The sequence below is a fragment of the Bactrocera tryoni genome, unplaced genomic scaffold (genome assembly GCF_016617805.1).
Source record: "Bactrocera tryoni isolate S06 unplaced genomic scaffold, CSIRO_BtryS06_freeze2 scaffold_11, whole genome shotgun sequence".
In the NCBI taxonomy this organism is placed as follows: Eukaryota; Metazoa; Arthropoda; class Insecta; order Diptera; family Tephritidae; genus Bactrocera; species Bactrocera tryoni.
This window is the reverse complement of record NW_024395824.1, coordinates 18,996,039-19,013,210: the sequence shown is the minus strand read 5'-3', so window position 1 is coordinate 19,013,210 and position 17,172 is coordinate 18,996,039. Positions and strand designations below refer to the sequence as shown.

General features: G+C 36.3%; 1 pseudogene; it reads right to left on the bottom strand.

Annotated features, from left to right (window-relative positions):
• Window positions 1-11,669, bottom strand: part of LOC120779829 — a 33,670-nt pseudogene extending 22,001 nt beyond the window's left edge.
• Between the last annotated feature and the right edge of the window lie 5,503 nt (window positions 11,670-17,172).

The window sequence follows — 17,172 nt, the reverse complement described above, 5'->3', positions numbered from 1 at the left end:
ATTGAAACATTTTATTTGTGTTGGCTTCGCATTTGCTTTCAATTCGGGTTTCGCTGTTTGCTGAGTTAACGCCGTTGGAGTCACTGATACGTTGCTGACTGTCGTTAAATTTTTGAGCGCCACCAATAGTTGACTACACGTCGCAAAATTCATTGTTGCCAATGTTTTAGTTAGTATACTATCGTTGAGTCCACTAATAATATGTGTGTTGATGGAAACATCGTCCACCGTACCCTGTCGACCTATCGTTAACATGGAGTAATAATACTCTAAATAGTCTTCGTTGGGTTTGCGTTTGCGCTTCATAAGCGCCTTATGCGTTTCAGCTGCGTTGTGTGCTGACGGAAAGTCCGCAGTAAATGCGTGCACGAATTGTGACCAGGAACTGAAAACATCTTGTGCGTCCAGCCACTGTTTAGCCATGCCTTTCATTTTGTGCTGAACCGCGATCAAAACCATATCTTCCTTCCAGCCATAGCATTGTTGTAGTTGCTGAGTTCGATTTATGTACTTCATTGCTGACGTTGAACCTTTGAGTGGATCGAATTCAGGCATTACACCTATCATATCCTGAATTCTCATCTTTGGGCGTGATGCTGTTCGTAGATCATCAGCGGATTCCCAGGTCGCTAAGCTTGAATCTGGCCTAACACCATCGTTGTTTTTTGACGCTTGTTGAATTTCATCGTTCGCTGGTATCGGTTCTGAGTTACGATTCATTGTACCAATAGCTGACGTTAAACTTGCCATCGCCTCTCTCAAGCTATTCAGTTGCACTCGTACATCATCTGTGGATACCCACCATCGTCTTCAAGCTCCATCGGATTCACCATCATCAGCACCCAAAACTTCTTGCAGTTTGGCTACTTTAACTATTTTGGTACCCGTCGTTGGTAAATCGTTAGCCCTTAGTAGTGCATTCAGTTGAATGACCTTTAGCGTATTTAACTTTATCATGTTTGTAAAAGAAATATTTTATTAGTAGAAAACCAATATTCCTAAAACAATTTATTTCACCGTCCTTTTATTTAGATTCGTTGTTATTTTATTATTTCGTTGTTTTACTCTTGCTGTTCGCTGCTTGGTACTGCTTCAAATTCGTTTTGCCAATTCCAATTGGAAGTTCTGCTTGCACACGAACCAACTAGAGTGTGTATGCGTTTTAAAATTTAACCGTTGACTCGTAGACGCAGAGAAGTTTGATTAGCGTGGTTTCGTATCTGCTCAGTCGAGACTGTTGTATGCAGCGCAGTCAGCTCCGTTTGTTGCACGCTTGCGCCTTCGTTGAATTGCCTTCTTTCTTTGCGTATCTATACAAACACGCTGTACGTTGGTGCTCGTTTTGCGCTGTCCCTTTCCTTGGAGATTCTCGTCGTTTGTGTACTACACTCGTACACCGCTTTTTTGTTTCTCCTTTGCAATTCGTTGTAATTGCTCGGTGTGTCTTTCCTAATAAGACGTTGGCGTTTCGCTGTGGCTTCGTTTTGCAGCACTTACACTTGGCTGCGCCGTTGAGAATCTTCTCTTCAAATGACGATGCGCCGTTTTGCTATTACGTGCACGTTTACGCTGCCGTTGATCGTTGAAGATTCTCGTCGTTCGTGTACTATACTTGTACACCCTTGCCACTGCGTCGACGTTTTATGTACTTGTAGGCGTATGGATAAATAAATTCCACTTCTGAGATGTTAAGTATGATCGAAATGAAACACCGTTTATTTAATTGTGAATTCTGGTATGTTTAATTTAATATATATTTAAAGAACATTAATTGAAAAGCTCCAAGAGCAAAGTTGCGCGTCTTTCTTCTTTGCGTTCGCTCTCGACACTGCCTCGCAAGCATCCCTCGTCTTGCCACCTGTTGCTTATTTAGTAGGCTTGCCATCTGTCGTTGACAATATTGATAAGCTTAATATTAATATAATAATGTATTTACATGTTAAATATATACTATATATTGTATATTGAAAGAAAAAAAAAAAAAAAATCACAGATTTTGAATTATCGCAGCATATTTCTCTCTATCTCTCGCCACATCTATAAGGTTGCCAATGTTCTGGATTCCTGTCCATTTTCGAATGTTTCGAAGCCACAAAAGTTGTTTACGGCCAATACCCCGTTTTCCTTCAATTTTTCCTTGGATAATTATTTGTAGGAGCTCATACTTAGAGTGCCTCATAATATGTCCTAGGTAGGCTGCTTTTCTTTGTTTTATAGTCCTTAACAACTCTCTATTGCGGTTCACTCTTCTCAAAACTTCACTGTTTGTAACTCGATCTGTCCAAGGGATTTTTAGGATTCTTCTAATAAGCCATAGCTCGAAGGACTCTAGCTTGTTCATATCTGTGATTTTTAGAGTCCAAGTTTCCATCGCATAGAGAAGCACTGACCAAACATAACATTTTAAAAAACGTATTTTGGTTGTGATGTTGAGGTCATGGCTATATAATAAGTTTTTGTATTTGAGAAAAGTCGTTCGCGCAAATTCGATTCGACATTTTATTTCTTTTGAACAATCCCAATTTTCATTGATCTGACAACCAAGGTACTTGAAATTTTTAACTCTTTCGATTGGACTGTTATTAATCATGAGGTGTGTGTCATTGTATATGTTTTTCCTACTAATAATCATGTACTTCGTCTTGTTTATGTTAATGCGTAGGCCATATTCGTTACTACGTAAGTTAACTCGGCTTACAAGTTCTTGTAATCCCATCAAGCTATCGGCTATAAGTGTAGTGTCATCTGCATAGCGTATATTATTTATGGAAATACCATTAACTTTCACACCTTGATCAATACTGGTTACCAATTCTTGAAATATTACTTCCGAATATATGTTAAATAACAAGGGTGACAGAATGCATCCTTGTCTTACACCTCGTGAAATAGATATTTCTTCGGTTATATCACCATTGATGCTTACATGGGCAGTTTGTTGCCAATACAGATTTCTTATGCAACGAATCTCTTTGTCATCTATTCCCATAGAATGAAGAATTTCCATAAGTTTATCGTGTTTAATGGTGTCGAAAGCTTTCTCATAATCAATAAAGCATAAAAATACATCTTTTTGGACATCTTTACAGTTTTGAACCAAGACTTGTATACAGAACAATGCCTCGCGTGTTCTAAGACCTTCTCTGAAGCCAAATTGCGTCTTACCCATTGCCTCTTCACATTTCTTATATACTCGGGCGTGAATGACTTTTAGAAATATCTTAAGAGCGTGTGACATTAGACTAATTAGTCTGTACTCACTACAATGTTTCGCATTATTTTTCTTAGGTAGTGGTATGAATGTTGATTTTAACCAGTCTTTTTGGATATTGGCCATTGTCATAAATTTGGTTAAAAGCTTTAGTAAAAGAGTCATATTTTTGTCATTTATTAACTTTAAAATTTCAGCTGGAACCTCATCCGGACCTGTTGCTTTGTAATTTTTCATGGATTGTATAGCCTCTCTATTTCGCCTTTCGTAATATAATTGCCAGTTGGTCTGTGATGAAGATGAAGATTCTGGTTCAATCTACTGTCATCCGAAAAACGTTTTCAATACATTTTTTCCATATACTTTCTTTTCATTTATATCAAATACCACCTCATTGTTTTCATTTATGAGGATTGAGGGCGATTTTTACGATGAATACCTGCGGCTTCTTTCAATTTTTTGTGTAAATGGAAGGTATCATGTAAAATTGTAGTCGTTCAATTTCTTGGCATTCATTGTTTATCCAGTTTGTTTTTGCATTACGGATCATCTTCCTTATTTTCCTATTCAGTTGTCTATACATGTCAGTGTTTTTATTTTTATATTCCCGGCGTTTACTTATTAGTTTTAATATGTCATCTGTCATCCAATTATTATTATTATTTTTTTTTTTTTTATTCCAAGAGAGTATTTTGCTGTAGTACAAATTATCTCTTTTAAGTCGCTCCATATACTTTCCGCACTTCCTGATGTGATATCATTTATTTTTTCATTGATTTCACTTTCAAATAGGCGTTTCACACTTTCGTCTCGCAACTTATCAACATTTAGCTTAAATTGAGGCTTACTTTTTTTTAATTACGGCTAGCCTAATACGCAATTTTGCCAGTAGCAAGTTGTGATCCGAAGGTACATCCGCTCCTGGATATGTATTGACTTTTTTTATTGAGGAACAGAAGCGATTATTTATCAGAATGTAATCTATTTGTCTTCTGATGATATTATCAGAGGCGTCCGATGGAGATTTCCATGTATAAAGTCTTCTGGGAGGCAGGCTAAATAATGTGTTCGAAGTTATTAATTTGTTTTCTTGACAAAATTGAATTAGTCGATCTCCTCTTTCATTTCTTTCACCTAAGCCTTATTGACCTGCAACTCCTTCGACTTTTTCTCTTCCAACTTTTGCATTAAAATCGCCTTGAATTATATTTATTTCGTATGGTTTTGTTAATCGCATAAGTTCGTCTAGTTCATCATAAAAAGTTTATATTTCGTCATCACTTTTGTCGGCCGTTGGAGCATAGACTTGAATAATATTAATATTCAGTGGTTTTGCAAATAACTTTAGCATCATTGATCTATCAGATTTCGGCACGAATCCGATGACAGATTTTGCAATATTTTCTTTAACTATAATGCCTACACCATTGCGGTGATTTTTAGTTTGGTTGCCAGAGAAAAATAACTTTGTATTTTGGGAAATAAATTCTCCACAATCTGGCCACCATGTTTCGCTTATGCCAAGTAAATCGATGTCTAATTTTTCCATTTCTAAAATCGTATTAGCTAGTTTTCCAGGCTTGTATAAACTTCTTGTGTTCCATGTTCCGATGTTTAAAGTTTGTTTTGTTTTACCTCCGGGGATTCTTAGCACCCTCGATTTGCCGGAGACTGAGGGCCATTGTTTTGGTTGTACTATCATTTTCATATGATATGCTGGGAAGTATACTTCAGTGGTTTCCCCTTGCCTTCTGAAGGGTTTACTGTTTTCCGTCCTTACACATTTATATAGCGAACCGCTTGATACAAGTACAGACATCCGCTTTCAGCCGTACTTATAGTAACAGACGCTGATATGGTGTGGATTGCTTTTAGCTTCGATATTCACCATCGACCTTACCGGCATGGGTGGCCCTACTGGTAGCTACGCTACCGCCAGCATCGCTCTTTGGATCATTATATCTACTGAGCCCCCTCATCACGTCAAGATAGCAAATCCCCGAGGGGGCAGACAATGCTGACTTGGTATTTTGGTGGTTTGCGTTTCGAGTTAACTCCTCCCTTCCTAAGTGGGAATCATCCACGATTCTCTCGGTGACTTTTCTTACTAAGACGCGGTGTGTTTTTTATATTTGCTTAGAGCAAGTCGCAAGATTACTATGATAAAGATTGATGCTATCGTTACTATAAAAAGCAATGTTGTTGAGTTGACTTCTCCTCGAAGAGCGCCAATATGGTTGATATTTTCCGCATTCATTTCATGAAGATAGTTCAAACTCAATGTCTCTATAAGTATGTCCTAAAAGATTGACTCTTTGAGCCGTTGGAGTGCCAGGAGTACGAGTAGGAGTATGATTTCGATTGTGATACTCGGTCCCATTTACTTTTACTAACTGATCGAAAGTAAAAGGTAAGTACCGCTGACGGTTCTGCTATCTCCTTTTTCAACCTCTATCGTTGCTGTGGCATTGTTGATAATGACAATGCCGTCATCGATTTCTTTGATGCCCTTATCATGATTGGTAGTAGTTGAACAATTTGCTACAGCACCTGTGAATAGTTGCTGACAACAAGTAGGGGTTGTTTGCTTCTTGCAAAAAGTTGCAAAAGTTGATTTTTCACATTTAACAGCATTCGCTTCGTTTCCGCACTCAGCGACGGTATTAGTATCCCCAAAGTGTAGGACTCGTCCTTCGTGAGGCACGGCGAATAAACTATATTTTTTACAAACAATTTGAGGGATTGGATACTTAACTACAAAGTACAAATTATTCTTATTTTGTAAAGTCTTAATGCTAGACATTCCTTTTATTTCTATTATAGTTATGTTAGTCGAGTGCTCATTGATAATATTATTGATATCACTACTATCTAATATTATTAGGTTCACTAGGTTCAACTTAGCTAGGGCTATTGAGATTGTGATTGATTGCAGTTCGAGGATTATTACTCTATTTCTTGCAAGTATTGTTTCGTAAAGATGTGTCTATTGCTTCCTTTCTTGTTGAGTTTATAATTGTGTTTATTGGTTGCGTGATTTCCAAGATTTTTTGCGGAATATGCGTATTAATTTTGTACTGTCTGTTATTAGAGTCAATGAGCATATCCTGTCTTAGTTGTAGTATTTGGAAATCGTCAAAGTCAGGGGTGCCGGCAACGACTTTTAGTGCAGTACCTAAAAAGTTTAAGCTTAGAGCCTGTCGATGGTGAATGTCAACGGTTCGAAGTAAAGTCTCGATGCATTTTATGTCTGCTTCTACTATTTTCTTCATGTGTGTCAATGGGAAAAGGTCCATAAATCCTGCCGTCTCGTCGTTCAATGTTGCATACAGTGTCAAGTTGGTAAAGTGCGTCAAATAACCGTAATGTTCCCATACTATTGCGTTTCCGTCCAAAATTGGGATGTAGTTGGAGTTGGTGTAGTCAGTTAGCTTTAGTGTTAAAGTGGTCGTCAATAGGAATGTCGATATTATCCCGTAATTTAAAATACAAGACTTAAAGTAATAAAGTGATTAATTAAGGTGCACGAAGGTTGTCTTTGTGGACCCTCCTCCCCTTTATAAGAACGGTGGTTCCTAGCCTAGGTCCTGTTCGACTACTTCTTCTGTAAATAGTGTTGAGAGTTTATTGCCTAGCCTTCGACTAACTTTCACTAGACTTTGTCGCCATCGTTATACGTCACATTCTGACGACCCTTATTATGGTATGCGCGATCACTGGCCTGTGCTTTTTCGATACGCATTCGAACTAGTTCCGTAATGTTAGCTGAGCTGGGATGAAGGATGTCTATTGGTTTTTCGTGGGTTATTGAATGAATTGTCTTATTATATTCTATGGTGGCAAGCAAAATCAAGTCAACAGTGTCATCGAGATTTCTTTCTATTTTTAGACACCTAGCTATTTCAGTTAAGGTACTGTGAAAACGCTCCACTTGCCCGTTTGAGGTGCTATGCAGTGGAGGGGCGTTGGCGATTTTCACATTGTTGTAATTTAGCAAAGTTGATTTTATAGCATTTGAGTTAAGTGACTTTTCGTTGTCACAGTATATAGTTTTAACGTTTGGAAAAATGTTTATTAGCTGTAGTATAGGTGGTTTTACGTCTATGATGGTTCTAGACGCGATTTTCTGCACTATAGCAAATTTAGAAAACTTATCGACGCAAGTTAGAAAATATTTCTGGTCTGTGGAGAAAATATCGACGTGTAATATTTCACCAGGATTACATGGAACCGGTGTTGCCGCAATAACATGCTTCTTTGGATGTCTAATGTATTTAGACTTTGAACATATTCGGCAATTTGCTACGACTTCCCTTGCCTTTTTATTCATCTTCGGGAAAAAACAGTCAGCCAAGATCTGCTTTACATTTTTTTGCGCTGCCCTATGAACTCTGTTGTGTTCAGCAAATATAATTTCTTGTTGATCACTTTCGCTGAAGATGTCCGTAACCATCTTTTAGGTATGACGGAGTCTTACGTTGGGGTGAAGTTCTACCAGTCGGTGTTGAATTTTTGCCAACACTGGTAGGCTGCAATGTATTGCGTTAACTACGCCATCATTAATGACTTCTTGCAGCGTTTTTAGTAATGACTCTACGTCGCAAAATGAAATTACATGTCTGCTTTTTGAACCAAATATTATAAAGTTCTGTTTTGACTGGCTTTCGCTTTCTTGAAGAATTATCTGGTTTCTATAGCAATTTACGGGCTTGTCCACCGTCTCTGTAGTGTAGGTCAGTGACTCCTCACTGTGCATGGTGGCGTAGTCGGAGCTTGCCTCCATTTCAATTCCTACCATATTCATGTGCTGTCTGGACAACGCGTCAGCGACATGGTTTTCCTTTCCTGGTTTATAGAACATTTTTGCGTTGAAGCTTTCTATTAGAGACTTCCATCGTTTGATTTTTGCGTTCGGGTTTTTATCAGAAACTGCAAACGTCAGAGGCTGGTGGTCAGTGTAGATATTCAACTGGTTAACACCGTACAGGTAGTTCCTCAAAGTGTTAAGAGCCCATACGATCGCCAAGAGTTCTCTTTCATTTGTTGCCAAATGCTCTTCTCTATCTCTAAGTGTTCTTGAGATCATGGTAATGGGTTTTTTCTCTTGTGAAAGGACGGCCCCCAAACCCCTTATACTATATCTATACCTTCTGGTGCTAGTTGAATTTTAATTTTTTTAGACTGTGTGGCACTTACTTTGCCATTTTCTCCCTTCAGCATATCAGTCAGAGGTTTTTCAAGGCTGGCAAAATCTTTAATGAAACATCGATAGTAGCTAGCCAATCCAAGAAAGGAACGTAGTCATCGAAGAGTGGTTGACTGCTCATTACATTTGATTCCATTGACTTTATCGGGGCTTGTTTTCAAACCTCCCCTTGAGACAACAAATCCTAGGTATTCTACCTCGGTCCTGAAGAATTTCAATTTTTCGGCGGATATTCTCATATTTGCCTCATAGAGACTCCGCAACACCCATTCGATATCTCTCAAATGGTCTTCAGCCGTTTTTGAATAGACAATTACTTTACATTTTTACATTCACGGAACAAGAGCTTTTCAGTTCCAGAATCGTGCTTTATTGTACCCGTACTGAGGTCTAATTGGGCGTTTACCTGATTGAGAAAATCGAGCCCAATTATGCCGTCGAATGTTGTTATATTTGGTAGTATAAAGAAATCTGCAGTTACGCCAAACATCTTAATTCTACTCTTTTGTGTTACAGGACTATTGCCGTGCAAAGACTTTACTATAAATGGCGTGGACGCTGGAATTATATTTTCTAGCTCAGGTATTGGTTTGATGTAATTTTTCGACGCTCCTGTGTCCACTAATAATTTAATTTTTTTTCCTCGATAACCTACTCCTCGCTCAATCCACGGGAGTAGGGACTTCCCCCTAGAAAATTCAATTGCTCCTCCTCGAGATCTTCAGCTTCATCTTCGGCTTCCTGATTATAAGTTGCCTCACTAACCTTTCTTGATTTAAGGTATTAATGCGTTGCATCTTTGGTCCAGTAACCCTATCTGAATCTGCCAGTCGTTTTCCCTGCTGTTGATTTGAACTATAACCTTGTCTACTATTACTTTGATTCTGTTGTTGGTATTGGTTGGCCCTCTGTGATGGTTTCCTACGCCAATTTACATTTTATCTTAGTATTGAAACCGATCTGTCAACGTCCATGGGGGACACTTGTTCTTGCTTGTTAGTCCTAGTATAATTTGTTCTGTGCTGTTTATTTGCAAAATGCAGATTTTTTTGTTGCTGTTGCTTCTTTTTCTCCGAATTATTGTTTATTCCTAGTTTATATTGGTCTTCAATAGACGTTGCGAAATTTGAAGCAAATAAGTACCTTTCCCTATTTGACTCCACCTCCTGGGCTAATGCCAGAGCGCTAGGTAGGTCTTTAGGGCGATAGGCAAATAGTATGTCACATAAAGGTCTTTTAAGGCCTGATATAAAAACTCTTAAAGCGTCCGCTCTATATTTTTCGCAAATTGATTCCGATACTTGACCCTCATGGGTCATTATGGTTTTATTCGTGAGGAGAGTTAATATTTTCTCAACCTCGTCGAAATATCGAAGCACAGATAAGTTACCCTGTCGTAAAGTGGATAATTGTTGTTCGATTAAATATATCGGTCGTTTGTCTGCGTACATAAAGTCTAGTCTCGCGATTATTGCGTCGAAATTTAAAATAGTGTTGAAGGATGCCAAAATGGCGTCAGCAGAAGCTTTTATTTTATTTCTAATTATATCAACTGCTTGGTAGTGTCTTGAACTTCCCTGGTAACTTCGTAAGATGTATGGACAGCTTGTCGCCAAGACACATATGTACTGATTTGCCCGTCAAATTCTGGTAATGATTTTACCAGATCAAGGGGTTCGTCACATTTTACGTTCGGTAATTCTTTTACCGGTTGGTATATTTTTGGCGTTTGACCAGTGGTCAATGTAGTCATTTGCTCCGTTAATCGTTGGAGTTTAACCTCGAAAGTCTGTCTTTGTTGTTCAAGAGCGCTTGAGACGGCTGCTTGAACCACTGCGGTTACCTGATTTGAATCCATTTTACTGGTCACCTGTAGTTTATTAATTTTTCTAAAAGGTTTTCTAATTCTGAGTCACTCATAGACTTGGAAATTAAAATTGAATAGACTTGTAATCGTTCCTATAGTCGAATCAATCAATCACACTCTTTTGTTGACATGGCTAGATAATTTCAGTTATTTATTACAATTTTCTTCACAAATTCTGTTTCTAAACACAATGTTTTTGAGAAAAGACTACACTGTTTCTTTTTTATTAAACTCTTTATGATTAGCTCCTTATTTTCTAAAATAAATTCCTTTCCGTCTATTTTGAAAACTTAGTTTTAATTCAAAAGAAATTATAAAGTTTTTATTTTAATAAGCACTCTACTTACAATTCTCGAAACATGTTTTTTATTATAAACTGCTTTCTGATTAATCCTCGGATCCTTGGAGTCCTTGTAGGATACGTTTTTAAAGATTGTAGCGATTCTCTGTGAGTCCTTGGGTCCCTTGAAGTCATTAAAGACACTCCACCGCAAAATAGCTTGGTGGTTTTTACTTTCTGGAGAATCCTTCGTATCTTCTTTACCTGGTTGGGCGCCAATTATTTTTAGGCACTAGTGCGCTTTATTCAGGCTCGATCAGAACTAAACTCTAAAACATTCTTACTCTTAAGTCTAAGCCTAAGCCGTACTCACTGCCGCTGCCGTCGTCGCTGCTGCCGTTGCTATGTTTTGTCAGATGCAGTGTCAGCGAATCCCACGATTACGCCGACTTGCATGTAGTGTAAGTCGTCGCTTGTTTGCGCTATATTTGTGCTGCGCCATCGGATCCCACGGCTACGGTAGCTTGTGAGTATCGTTTGTTGTTGCTTGTCGTTGGATCATAACTCGGGCCGTTGGTCACGGATTGGGGTGGTGTTAATGTTCAGCATTGCCTGAAACGGATGTTAGGCAGACAATGCTGACTTGGTATTTTGGTGGTTTGCGTTTCGAGTTAACTTGCATACCGGGAAACGATATCCTTAATAGTACCCGCCAATATATGACCATAGTGTGGCAATCCAGTAGCAAATGGTGGACCATCATAGAAAGTATATCTATGAATTTAAAAAAAAAGAAACAATTTACACAAAACTTAAAACTATTCTAAATCTTCTCAACGAACGTTACTTTGGTTTCCCCTTTGACAATTGCATACATTTTTCGAATATTCTACTATTGTGCCACCCTTTCAATGTACGCACCTCCTCAGCGGTAATATTTATTGTTTCTGGAACGCGGCAAACATTTTCCCTGCAAACACCAGATGGTGTTAGGTCACTTTGTGCCATGACAAGGAATCTAATGAAACGTATGAACACGTGGTTTACTTAAATATACATATACTATACACGCAAATAAATTACTTATATACATATTAATGCGTTAACATTTTATCTATATGAATGTGTAATTACATTACTAATGCTTTGTACTAGTTAGGAAATTGAACACACTGATTCAACAGAAAGTTGTCGAAGTCGCAAACGCAATTTATATAACCTAACCAAGAGATAGATGTTGTTCGTAAAGGGGCATCTTGACAGGCAAAAATTTATGTCGTACTAACTGTCAAATCCATTGCTATTGCCATTGCCAAATTTATATGTGGGCATTTGTTATCATAACATAATCATTTGCGAAAAGGCGTCGGGTAGGTAGGTTCAAGCTGATGCAGCACATGTTTTGAGCTCTTGAAAAATTTATTTTATCCTTTGCGAAATGCAGTCGGGTAGGTAGGTTCATTTCTATGAAAATTTCGAAGAGGCAACATATCCCATTTAATGTTGTCTTTTCGAAATTTTCCTAGAAATGAACCTATGTACCTACCCGACGGCATTTCCCAAAGGATAAAATACATTTTTCAAGATCTCAAAACATATGCTACATCAGCTTGAACCTACACCTTCCTTTATTTTATCCTTTGCGAAATGCCGTCGGGTAGGTAGGTTCATTTCTAAGAAAATTTTGAAGAGGCAACATATCCCATTTAATGTTGTCTCTTTGAAATTTTCATAAAAACGAACCCTGCAAGACGGAGGTAACAGATTGCACAAGCACATTGAAACATTTTCAGCTGTTCACTAACACTGTTACATTTTCTGGAATTTTCAATTGAATGGGAGAATACGTAAGTAAGATAGAGAACAACTATCGACATTCTAAACATATTGTAATATTAACTTGCTAGAATAGGAGAGACGAATGCCAAAGTTTTCAAGAAGAAGAAAACGAAAAGCGCAGTTTGTTTTGGATTTTAAAGAGCTAAGTTCGTTATTTCGTAATTTGATATTTTATAATTAATTTCTTATACGTATATGTATATATATATAAATGTTATTAATTTCTTTTATATAGAGTAAACGAAACAGCTTAACAACGAGAAAAAGGTAAGCATTGTGAATTGAATGTCGTGTGTGTAATTAAAATTTTTTATATTACAGAAATCATTTGGAGCATTTGGATGCGTATAACAAAGACGCACCATTCAATTAGCCGCATCACCGGTGACTTGGAGGACGAGCATTTTAAAAATAACATTTTTCCACAAAATTAATATTTAGGTTATTATTGTTAAGTTACAGAAAAATTATGCAAAATGGGTTGGGAAAGAGCGAATTCTTAAATTTACTAAACTTATACAAGCATAAATCAAAATATAGTTGCTCACATTAAATTAATTATTCCAATTGGTAAATAAAATTTATCCCACAATTATTATATAGTAGTCAAGAAATGTGAATTCTTATTATCCCCAGAAATACATTTGTAAAACAAAGGATCTTTCTTCTTTTCTATTTTCCACATAAGAGATTTAAACAGTTTAAGAGCTTAAATCATGCGCTACATCAGGTCGAACATACAAATACCTACCCTATGCCTTTGCGCATATGATTAGGTTTTGATAACAAATGCCCATATACAGATTTAGCAACGGCAATGGCAAAAGATATAGCAGTTAGTAAGCAATAAACTTTAGCCTGTCTAGACGCCACGTAAAGGACTGCTACACTTTCAATATATATTGACTGCGGTAAGAGATCACGATTGTTATTGAACATGTAGAATTCAATTATGGTGGATTGCGACCAAAATTACGATGCAATAAAATGTTGTGTGTAAATTGGTCGTACAACCAGAGAAACTAAAAACATAGAGAAGGTGTAAATCGAAATCTGCATGACGGTTCGATTGCGCGGCTAACAGAGCTGATAGAATTTGTCTAAGACATTCGCCGTACTCTGGCTATTTAGCAGAATTGAGCACGTGCAGTGGCAGAAATATAAGTAAAATGACTGAGAATAAATAAAGAGAATTGCTTCGTAGAAAAGTATACAAATTATACAGTCACACAGAGAATGTAAAAAAGCATTCTCTGAGTGACATACTTATGCATGCCTATATTGTATTATATGAACCATTGTCACATATGCGTGATTACTTTGTGTTATAAGAACCATTGTTTTCCGAAAAATGGTAAAAATTTTATGTTATAAAATTAAATAAAAAATAATTTCCAATAAATTTTTATTTGAAAAATGAACTTAAATGTGCTCATATAAACACTTTCATTCATTCCTTTCATTTCTTCAAAAAAATTAATGACCTTCATGAAATATGCATATTCGCATTATTTCGTTATCATTTCCATATTCGTAGCAATAGAATTTCAATGGCATATATGTACATATATTATTTCTTTGGCACATTTGTCTGTATGTTTACAACAAATACGAGCCACATATTTACAAACATTCAATAATGGCCGCACGGATCTTTTGGCATCTATGTTGTCACGGGCAACCAAGGCCGAAGCGAATGAAGCGAGATCGCTTGAGGAATTTGGGCCTGCGTTTATGAATGAAATCATTTTGTTGTAAAATTCACTACACTTGTTCTTCGCCAATTTGGCTGCCATATTGACTTGTGATGCTTCTGCTATTTAGACAATTGTTGTTTTTGTAGAATGCTTCAATTTTTTGTTGGTGTTGTTGTTATGTATGTTTGTATGCTTGTGCAATATTTGTTCGCCAATGTATGCAAATACATATATGTACAAATAAGAATATATGAATGTATGAGCATGCAAGTCAATGCACGCACATGTAATAAGTATATTGATAAGTGATGAAAATATGATTTCAATTACTGAACGCGCACATGCGTATACGTACACTCATATGAGCATGTGCAGATAGACAAGATAGGATATAAGATGTATGTATGCCTTTTAACTACAAATAAATATTTTTCTTACTAATAGAAATTAAGAATAGAAATTAAATTTATAACAGTAATATACATATACATAATATTGCTGTAATGCATTTAATTTCCATTAGTAAGAAAAATATTTATTTGTATAGTATACGATGTTAAAAGCAAAAAATTAAAAATTTATTCTGTCGAGATTCGAACCTGTGTAGCATGGTTGCGCTGACTTGAGTATGGTTTGGTCAGAGATAAAGAGATCTTTAACTCCTCTCTCACTGGAAGTGAGAGAGCAATTGCTAAACGTCAAAACCTACTGAACTTTGACAGCTAATCGAGTTCAGTTGGTTTTGACGTTTAGCAATTGGAAACGAGCGATGGCCAGATTGAAATCTTACCAAAAAAATATGTAAACGGAGGGATTAGTTGCATCGTTCAAGACCACTTATAAAAATGAAAATTAAATGAATTTGTGAAATTTAAAGGTATTTGATGAAAGGTTTTGTAATTTGAAGCATCATAGTATATTTTCAATGGAAAATGATTAAAAACATTTAATGATTGAGAGCTAACAAGCTTAAATCCTATTATTGGGTATTGAAAGGACGAAAGTCAGTTGTTATAATATTCTTTAAAAAGATTTAAATAGTTTCTACATATAATAAACAACAACTATATAGTAGTTTTTATTCGTATTAAATGTTGGGTGTTTCAATTTAAATGCCCACAAATAATAATTTTTTTCAATCTGGCCATAATGGAAAATGTTATAAAAAACGCTAATTTTGGGGCGCTCTCACACTGGAATAAGTTTAACAACCCTTTATTCCTGGTTTGGTTATGCATGTAAGAAACATATGATGGTTCTAATAATTTTGTTTAAGTATAGAAATATGCTTTTGTAGAACATTTGCTTTCGCAAACATACAGACAAATGTGCAAACGACATAATATATGTATGATTGTTTCGCATTTTGCTTACTCGCCGGTCAAATTTCTATACAAAAATCGGCTGAAATGTGTGAGAAAATAAAAAGGACAACTAGAGCAAATAATTTTTAAAAAATTTATCGATAATTAAATATAATGAAAATACATGTAAATTTATTTAAATTTAGTGAAAAACTTATTTAAACTGCAAAGAAAAATAAAAATAATTTTATTAGAAAAATACATATATAAGATTATTAAGAAAATATAATTTTAGTAAAACACGATTTTTAGAATTTGTCTACCTTCAACCACAAATTCTCACACAACCTAATCAATAAAGATTAGGTATTTTTTACCAGCTTTTTTCAAAGCTTGGCTCGTGTACTATGTAACTACTACTAAAGCTAACTACAAATTAACAATAACTAATACTAAAACTACTACTACAAACTATTTACAACTTAATTCTACCCTGAAAGAAAAAAAAAAAGAACATTATTAGTTTTTGAAGAAGCTGAAATGAGAGAAAAAAGAAGGAAAAAATGTGTTTTAGATATTTGAATAATATACTTTGCATTGTATGTATTTCTTTTACCTTTTATCCAACGAAAGTTACTAGAAAAATCAAATATGGCCTGCAATCTATTGTACCACTTTCTTTAATTTTTGTTTCTTATTGTACCACCTCGCCCTTACTTCATTTTTATAAAGCTCTTCCTGCTGGTGTGCCAGCCATTTTGCATTCGTAAACAGTAAAACTGTTATTAAAAAATCCAAAAATTGGTGCCTATGTTCGAGGCAATCTCCTGCCTCGCTATACCACTCTGGATATTTCTGTCTTGTAATTGCAGTAATCTGGGCTAAAATCATAGATTTTATACCCACTCTGCAAGAATTTGCTATAAAGAACTCTATATAGCAGCTCATTTGGAGGCGGCTTATCTCGAAGACTCTATCGTCGGGATTAATCAGCCTTAGGTCATTGTCTCCTTTGTAATTTTTTGACCTTATAAGGGCTTCCGATGAGTCTTGTAAAAAGATATCCCTCTTTCACATTAATAGCGCACATTTGTCGCACTTTGAACGACAAAAGACCTTCTGGTGTATCGCATATCCAGTATAGTAACGACGAACCTGTTTTCCTGCTACTTTTTCGGTCTCAGCAAATTGCTCATCTGGATCATATATTTGTTCCACGGCAAGTTGCTCAGACGGTTTTAAATTTTCTTCAAGGTCGTCTTCCTGGCCAATATTCAAATCAAGGTTGATGTCGTCGTCTTCTTCGCAATTGCTGCCAGTTTGCGAGAAGTTGCGTCGCAATATATGCATCGACAATAGCCTTGCAACAAAATATTGCATTTTGCGGATGCATCATGGTTCATTCTCCCTAAGAGTATAAATGATATATTCGAATATTCATCGAATATATTGCCGCTCAATGCAATCATTGCATTTATTGTAAATACAAAGGAATCCAGGCACAGTATTTGGCTATTTGGCTTTTTTATACTTTTTATGTATTGGATGTGCTCTTTTAGCCTGTTTATTTTATCAATTAAATTTCTTCGTATTGGCCGTCTTTGCGGATTTGGATTGTAAAGCGTCTTACAATCCAATTCGTCGAACAGGTCATTCATCCTTTTGACCAGGGTTGCTTTGGCACATTTATTAAAATGCTCATCGGAGCCCAATAAATTTTGCTTTATTGCCATATCTATTGCCGCGGCGACCGAATTGCTGAATACTT